Genomic DNA, 9,558 nt, shown 5'->3' on the forward strand with positions numbered 1-9,558 from the left:
TGATACTCTCCTAGTCCTTACAGATGCAGAAGAGCCATTTCATGTTTCTTGAAATTGAGAATTGCCTGGTTTTCAGCCACATGAATGGGTTTATTACCAAATTATGCGAAGGTGTTAGTTGTAGACCACGAGAACAGCTCTCAAACAATACTGTTTTTCAGTGGTGATAATATCTTAAGTATTGTTGCCAATTTATTGAAGTATATGAATACTATTCCATTGTGGTTTTTAATCTAGATTTTGTATAATGTTCTTTTCAAAGATGGTATTGCTTTTTCAAGACAAAACTAGCAAAATAATTTTGCCTTTGCATTTTTTTTGGTAAGGGGAATTTGTCAGTAGTGGCTCATATGTGAGTTTAGGTGTATAGTCTTAAAAAAAAAAAAAAAAATAAAATTGTATTTTGTGTTGGAGGCTATATCAGAAAATAAATTACTGAAACTTCTATAGTTGTGCTGTGTAAGTGACCCACGATGTGACGGTGTCTGCTGAGATCCTTCTGTGATGTAGATGGAATTTAAGCATGAGATGCAGTTCCCTGATGATGTCATCTTCTGTCTTTCTTGCATATGTCTACTGGAGTCCAGGTGGAAACGCTTTTCAGAGCTGCAATTGGAAAGAGTACTTTCCCTGCAAATCCATTTAGTAGTGGTGCTACCACTGGAGACTGACTTAACTAAGAAAATCCCACTTCTGCATGACCATGAGCACCAAACAATTTTTCCAAATTAGTACTACGTTCAAACAAAGATTTGTCATGTTGTATGAATTAGAATGTTTTTGTTGCTGTTTCAAGCACTGATTTTCATTATCCTTCCAAAAGCCTTGATGATGACAAAGTAAATTGTTGTTTAGGACAATAACACCTGTACTTCTTAATGGGAGCTAGACTGACTTTTTAAAAAAAAAAACAAAACAAAACAATCAGTTTCTATGAATCAAGTACATGATATTACTCAAACAAATTAGATCTTAGCGTTATACCAGAAACAAACAAACAAACAAAATCGTCAGAGCTTTTGTGGCTGATTTGTATTTGTCAAAGATGGACAATAGAAGAAACCACAAGATGTCACTGTATCCTAAGAAGCTGAGAAGTACTTTCCCATTGACAGTAGTCCTAAGGGAGAGTTGGAAAGCTGAATATCCTGAATAGGACTCAACTATTTGTAGGTCTTCATAAAATCAATGTGAGTTGCTGGAGTTTGAGAGCATAATTAGACCCAGGTGCCTGAGATTAATAATCAGGGCAGGGGGCTGGAAACAAACAAAAAAATCCACTGCTTTGTGTTGCGAACTTTTCTCTGATCCTTGATAACAGATTACTGGATTAAGTTCATTGCTCATAGGGAAATTTCTGTCCAGTGCATAGATGGCATGGTTGTATTTTGTACTTGGTGTGGGGTGAAATAAAAGCAAAAGTTTGTGGTTTTTCAGCCCATCTCCGTGAACAGCAGTAGAGTTGTACTGTGGTTACTTCAGAGTGTCAGTGCTATGATAGGAGACACTTGAATCCAAGAGAAATAACTAGGGCTGAAATCATTGATATGCTGGCCATACTATTCTGTTGTTGTTCTCTTTTGCTTACCTCTCTTATTTCCCTCTTCCCTTGCTGCCTTACATACAATCATGAGAATTTCTGTGTGAGCAGTTTCCAAGTGTGTTCTCGCCTTGTACAGTGAGTCTACACCACTGACGTGTTGTGCTCTCTTCCTGGGGACAAGGCAACGTTTTTTCTATGAGGATTCTCTAAAAAAGACAACAAAGCATACTCAAAAAGCAGTGTTTACAAGCAGGTTCTTGAGTTGTTTCTATCCATTTTAATGGGCAATCTTTACTTTTCTCCCTACAGTGGAAAATGAAAATAGATGGATTAAAAAGAGGTGGATTATTTACTCCCAAAACCCAGGGCCAGGGAGGAGGAAAACAGTACCTTAGTAACTCAGATAATACCGGCAAGAAGTGAGTTCACTTCCCCTGTGAGCTGCTTTGCATCTACTGTCACAGTCGGTGAGAAATTGTAGATTAATTTAGCTTGTAAAACTGCAGTCCCCGAGGATTTTACGTCAAGCTGCACTAGTTACAGGGGCCCAGACAGAATGAAGACTCTGCTTATTGGGGAACTTTGTGAATTGGTTCAGTAGCTTGTCTTTGGCTTCCAGCTGGCATTGGTTAAGGGCTATAAAACAAAGTTACATGTGAGAAACCATTTGGAATATACAAACATAGTTGGTACTGTAAAACTCATGAACAGTACATATCTGTTACCTCCACTGACCAGGGCTTCTCAAGTGACATTATATAGGACTGCTCTTACAACAGCATCCACAGGAATGTTTTTCATTTCACAGCAGTAATTAGAAGCCTGAGTCACAGAGCAATTTCTCTAGGCATTAGGCAAACTGAATAAAAAGATAAGACAAAAGTCATGTAATAAAATGCAGTTTAAATTGCAGTTTATAGGCAATAGCGTAGTGCAATAGTCAAGGCTGTAAGGCTAATGAAGGGTATCAGACTTGTTCACAGTCACCCTGGCAGGTAGGTACATGGAGAAAGGTGGTGAAGATAAATGTATTATCCAGACAATAGGTGAGTTTCTGCTCCACTCGCTATTTTAGAAATCGTTCAGACTTTTTCAAAACACTGTATAAATGCAGCCTCCAAACTCTGTTAATGGCTGTGCCTGGAAGTCAGGCAGCTGATCATTCTCAGATAGGTGCCACTCCAAACAAAGCACAGCAAAGCTCAAAACGTTGGCAGCTGTTCCTAAAAAACGTGGTATGCAAAAATCTGCACGGCGCTCTCCACTTTGGGCTGTGATCAAATAGCCTGAAAGGTTTTTTTCTTAATAATGTGTTTGCAACACTCTTCTGGAAACTAATCTGGCAGATAGTGTAGTAAAATTCTGGGTCTAATAGGACCTGGCTGAGGAAAAAGACTGAAATTGTTCCTGCAGCTGGAGAATTTAGGCCATTGCCTGAGTTCTTATCTTTTCAGCCACACTGAATCACCATATGAATGATGTTTCAGATATGACCTATGCTTTACTGATAAGAAGTTGTTTTACTATCTAGCTCTCACAAACACACATCTCTTCCCTGTGGAAGAGTCATCTTTTGGACAAAATGAGGGAAGAATTCCTACAGAAAAATTATTCTGTATTTGTGTAGAAGTGCTTTTCAGTAAGGAAGGAAAAAAACATACAGCGGAAATCTGGATTGTGTCTAAATCATGTCTTTTGTGCTCTCATTAAGAGATTGGAATAGGCCATGGAAAAATTCTTTTTTTTTTTCTTTAAGAACAATTTGTTTAGATGGGCTTCAACCATTCCTTCAAGTATTCTAATGCTACCCAAAGAGTTTAGACCTGCTCATAGTTTAATATTTTTACTCTATTTACACGTATTTGTTAAGAGTCATCTTTTAAAACCAAGCAACTTGCAGTGCTGGAATGCTTACAAGTGATAATTGTGTGATAGCATTGCCTGAACAGAATGAAAGAAATATGTCAAAACATGCTTAGAAATAAAAGACATCAAGAAGTCCCTCTTGCCCTGAGACCTGTAAGGATCATGGTCTGGACAATGCCAAATCTCACCAGTTACCAACACTCTGATACAAAAAAACCTGTTCATTTGAGGCTTTTGTCATTGTCAGTATACTTTGTAAATGGCATATTTCTAAAGGTAACAGCCAGAAAGCTGGCATAGTTCGACACAGAAATGAATAACATTTCTCAAGTTTATTACAAGAGAAATACTGGTCTTAAAATTCATCAGCTGTCCTGGGCAACATTCTCTTTGGGTCAGGCTGCAGCTTGGAATTACCAGCATGTAGTTACAGTCATTTTCCAGGAGCAGGACTGTGTAAAACTCCTGCCAGCTCTGAATCAAGGATATGTCTTCATCAGCTGAGCTGCTGCTGAAGCCCTCAGTGAAACCCACAGAGAGGTAAAAGAGGCCAGTTCTCATTTGCTGCTGCCTGTTCTACATATGTGTATCCACTGGTTTTTCCTCTACAGAATTTTCTTCTTAGTCTAAACAAAAAGAGAATCAGAGACCATGTGCTACAGTTTATAAGCTCACTTTAGATTTTTTGAACAGAAATTATTTGCAAATGGTCACAATATTTCAGTGCTAGTTTTACTGCTACAATTTCATAGGGTGCAAGTTGAACAGGCTAACCTTGAATACTTCTAATTCATTTATTTTCCAGTGTCATTCCAAGTTTAATGTGTACACATCTATGGAACAAAGTGTTTGGAGGAGGTGATCTCTTGATTACTGACCTTTTGAATCATGACACATGGGACAGAAAGCTTGGAACCATGAGTAAAATAGCTTGTCTTGTACTGAGCACTTACAAAAGCCAAGGACATTGTCAGTTCTTCCTCTTCACTATGATGATTACAACAAGGTAGGCGTAAACCATCCTAAGGGAGAAAGTGCAGTTATCTCTGAGCAGAAATTAGGGAATGTCTACTTCCATAACGTGAAATGTTTAAATCAAGCAAACAATCATGTAGTGTCCAAACACCCGTAGTAAAGAGCATCACCAGAAAGAGCTAAATTTAATCAGAGTCATCTGGAGCCTGTTCCATGTCCCTTTCTAGTCCATAGAAAAAAGATTGCCATCAGTCAGTTTTGGACCATGTGCAAATTTCTCTGCCCTGAAGCATGAGTACAAAGAACTGGCATACCTGTGATTTTGTGTTGTTAGTAAGAACTCAATTTTTGCCAAATTTCCAAAGATGACTTCAGGCCACTTACCTGAGAATACGAAATGGACTTTTAATCACAGTGTTTCTACAGAAAAAAAAAAAAAAAAAAAGACTATAAGCATGCAAGATGTAGAATTTATAAAGTTGTATTTTGTGTGTGTACACATGTGCGTGCGCTCCATTAAATGTGGACATACTATGAGAATCACAAATACTGTTACCATTTTACTACTACGTTATAATGAGTAAGCAAAACCTAACCTAAGTGTCTTTGCATGAAACCATAGGATAATGCAGTACAAAATAACAAAGCCACTCTATGCCTCTTGGTTTAGAGGCTAGAGGACTTTTCCTTGGTGCAGGATGCCTATAATAGAATAAAAAGGTGGTTTGCCCCTCTCCTGTTCTCAGTAACTGTTTAGGGAGCCTAGCTTGGCTTGGTTCCTGTCCTTAGGTCTCTGAAGGTAGACGTGAATTCAGGTCTCTTGGGACTGTTGGCAGCATATTCCTCTGCCTACAATCATAGCACAGAGGATTCACAAGGTAAATATAAATAGACGGATGAAGGCAGAATCCTGGGGAAATAAAGTGATATCAGTGTTTAACACGATGGGCAGTGGCGAAGCCCACCAGCCACTGTCAACACAGAGGGCCCTGAAGAGGAGCCACGACCCACATTTGAGGAGCTGGCAGAACTCATTCCCTTATATGCTGCCGCTGTATTACTTTGCATGTATTTTCTAGGTACAGCAACTTGTTGGTAGATTTATTGGCAGTGCACTAAGAAGTATCTTTAAGAGAAGTTAATTCAGGCTCTCTTAGCCTTGATAACACCTGCTTAAAATATGCTTCCTTCTATGACCGACAAAAGAATAGAGATTATATTATGATAGTTCCATGACAAGTGACTTCCAAAAAGCAATGCAGAACGCTGTTTCTCAGAAGGGCCGTTAGCCATCTGGAAGGCCATTTTCCACCTTTCATTGTAAGCATGATAATCCGAACAGATTCAAGAAAAAGGCAGATCAAAGTCTTTGCTGTTTCCCCAGGAAATGCATCCTGACAACTCCACAGACAAAGACTTTCAAGTGGAAAACATATTTACATTTGTATCCCCTTCAGGGCTGTAAAGCCCTGCTTATTTTTTAGAGTTTCTGTACAAAACCTTTTTTTTAAATGGAGCTTGGAGATTATTAATTTTGCAGGTGTGTTCACGTGCAGCACAGACATATGGAAGACACAATCTCCTTGCAAACTAAGGGGTATCTATGATGGTGTTGTGCTTTTTGCGTCATGACTTTGTAAGTAAGTCGATAATGCTGCTGGTGACTTAAGCTGCTGTAACACTATCTAAACCTGCACAGACACAGCAGTTAGGACTCAGTTTTCCCCGACACAGTTGGTAGAGGAGTATAAAATCACAGCCTGTACCGCTGTCCTCAATATCAGAACTTACCTAGAACCTTGCAGATTAAATTTTTTCTTCACATGCGGTAAGGCGACTGTGCAGGAAAATGCTATTTTACTGCCTTGTCAGCTAAGATCTGAGATCTGAAGAGAGATGGTGGCTCTGCCTCTGCTGTGAGGCTGGTGCTCCTCTTGGCTTCCCCTCGGCTCCTGTGCCTGTGATCACAAACTAGCATGTGATACGGTCTAGTGGTTTGCATGCCTCCGTTTCCCTCCCGTGGAGGGGAAGGTGCGGAGCAATGGTGGTTTGAATCATACGGGTTTGCTCCAACATGCAGCTGGAGCACTGCCAGGGCAAACACCGGACTCAGAACAGGTCTCTGGTCCACCCATTTGACTGTAACCCAAGTGACTCATTCCACAGAAAATACCATTGCTGGAAAAGAGGAAGGAAACCTCATGCTGAGTGACCAACAAGTACAGTTGGTCTAATGCCCTGGTGGCAGGGAAGGAAGAATCCTGCTAGTTTGGCACTGGGTTAAGGTCCCTGCCCTTTTAAACTCTCATTATGTCTTTCTAAGGCTGAAAATTGGAACAATATGATGCTGTAAATTGCTGATCATAAAACAAGGTGGAGACTGATGTGCAGCTACCCACTGTGTCCCAAGCTACTGTCCAAATCACTGACTCGCCTTGTTGGGCCAAAGTGTCAATGGATTTATGTGGTAGGAAAATCCAGTGACCAATCAAAACATTTAAAAACAAGCCAACAAATACAAAGCATTTGGGAGCAGCAGCTGATGTTCCCTCAGAGATGTCACACATGATTTCTATAATCATAAAAATATATTTAATTTTGTTTATTTGAACCAGCCTGTGTTTTACTGAGCACATTAATCATCTGGTGTCACACAATAGCATACTAAATGTCACATATTGAATCACATCTCCTGCGACACTGTTATGAATATTCTGGATGTACTCCACAGCTGTAGACAGAAGTACTTCATGCCTTGCTAGCTATAGAGCAAACACACTCTTGCAGCTTCATTTTGTATTCAGTAGCTCTACAAAACAGCAAAGGCAGCATGCAAAATGAGGAGGAATACTACTGAAGCTCAGCTGCTGATCTTTCACAATTCAACTGCAAAAACTACGAGGTCTGAAAAAAGACATAAGTATCAGTAGAAATATTAAACTACCTTAATCAAGAGAATTACAGCTGGCCACTTAGTTTTTTTAATAAAATTTGTTTGCCTGAAGAAGGAACAACAGCACATAATGTTTCCTGCTGAATACAGGGCCCCCTTCTTCCCCCAGTGCGAGTCAAGGAGAAAAGAAAATTCCTACTTCCCAGCTGCTGGAATACAGCATGGAGCTGGCAGAGCAAGACAAAGTGGAGCAGCTGAAAGATGGGTTTAGTTTATGTTTGAGACTAGTTCAGTGGCCTGGCAGGTGTGTGACAGGAGAATATAGTGACATAAAGTAGTTTAACAGGACCGTCATAAGTCCAAAGATCAGGATGGAGCTGAATAGTATGGGCTTTAATCTTTTTTTTTTTCTAGTAAAGAAAAGCTGCTGCTTATGTCACCTCATCTCTGTTAAAACAAAATGTAAGGGGGGGAAATGAACCTATGAGAAAAATCTAGATTTGTCTTCAGAGGGGATTTTGGATGAAAACAGCTAAAGCAGAGAGAGCCACTGGATGAAGTCATTCTATTTCAAGCCAGTGGATTGCCTTTACTGGACTCTGATTGAAACTAATCAGCTGGCAGGAAAGACTAATGCATATTGATGGTGCACTCCCCTTATCAGTGATTACAAACACATGCTCTGGGAAGTCCCGCCAATAGATTTGGTGTCCTGCAGTACCAGAACTTGGGTGGAAAGACAGCGTTGTGTAGAGTAAGGGGAAGGTGCATCATCCAGCTGGAGATACTTTAAGGTCTTCTTGTCTTTCGAATATGTATGAGTCAAGAATGCCTTCTCTGCTGAAGTCAGTAGACCTGATTTAAAATAGATGTTTATGTCTGTGCCTTGTGAATGCAAAATGCTTATTACTCAGAAATTCCCCATTTGGTGCAGGCAGCATTCACACCTGCGTAGCAGCAGGTACAAATACTTAGCTGAGGGTCAAAGCAAAGGAAAATCAGTCCCAAGAATGCTTGAACACCCCCAGTACCTCTGAAAGGAGAACGTTGTGTAACCCTGAGGATGCATACACTGTGATACAGCAAATGCAGTCTCTGACTTTGACCAGGAACACATTTTCATTACATTTAATTTCTTTTGGCAAGACATGCCAGTTTCTAGCTTTAAATGCAGGAACTGTGGACAGTTACAGTGCGTCTGTCTCCTTCCTATAAAAGGAAGCACTGGAGAAAAACAAGGCTGTTTCTCCTTTCTTGTAACACAAGGCTGCCAGTTTTTCAAACTGAAAGCAAGTGGGAGCAAATTATTTGGATTTCCTGACAAAAGCTGCATGAACAGCCACCTTTAATAAAATAGATGGTTCTCCTCATAATGCTTCTCTCTTCCCCATGAGCATAGGAGGCCCTGCTTTCTGTTCTCAGCTAGAGAACATCTTTATTATCCTCGCAGACAGTGAATAACAAGACATTCATTTGAACTACTTTTTTTTTTACATTAAGACTTGGGGAAAGAATAGGGATAAAAATATCAGAGATGTCAGGAACAAATTTTGCCTGTAAATACACGTTCACAGTTCTCAGTTCTTTCTTTGGTTGCAATGGGGGCAGGTGTCTCTGAATTTTAAACAACAGAATTATGTTTGTCAATCAACTGTCTTGCTTTTGTGTGCTTTCCTGTTCTTTCAGTCTGTCCTTAGCGTGTGTAGAGCTGGGTAGTTTTTACCATCTTGGCCCAGCAATGGGGTAACATCAATCAGAAATGTAGTTCAGTAAAACATATTGTATCATTGAAACATAAATAAGAATGGATAGATCTTTGAAAGAGAGTCGATACGTTTTAAAGCATATTGGTACTGAAATTCAATGGTCTTCCATGAAATTTTCATCTGTATAAGAATACTCACACTCTGTTCCCCTGCCTGTCTTTGCACATTAGTTACATATGTGTATGCACGTGTGTGTAAACATGCACACAAGTGTACACACACACATACACAAATGTATATACCTGTACAAATACGCATATCTGTAAATATGCATGTAAATCAGGTTTGCTGTGCAGGTGGAGTTTGGTACATTGTGTGTGCCTGCACACAACTAAACATATTTCAGTATATGAATGAAACAGATGTACATGTGAGGCAGGAAGGTACTGGGGAGAAAGGGAGGGAAGGGTGCAAAGTATTTCAGACGAAGGAAAGGCTGCCCAGTATAAAAAATTTGAGAACTGCTGGTATTGATAATGGCAGATTGAATGAGTCAAATGTATTATGAGCAGTTC

The sequence above is a fragment of the Nyctibius grandis genome, chromosome 8 (assembly GCF_013368605.1).
Source record: "Nyctibius grandis isolate bNycGra1 chromosome 8, bNycGra1.pri, whole genome shotgun sequence".
NCBI lineage: Eukaryota > Metazoa > Chordata > Aves > Nyctibiiformes > Nyctibiidae > Nyctibius > Nyctibius grandis.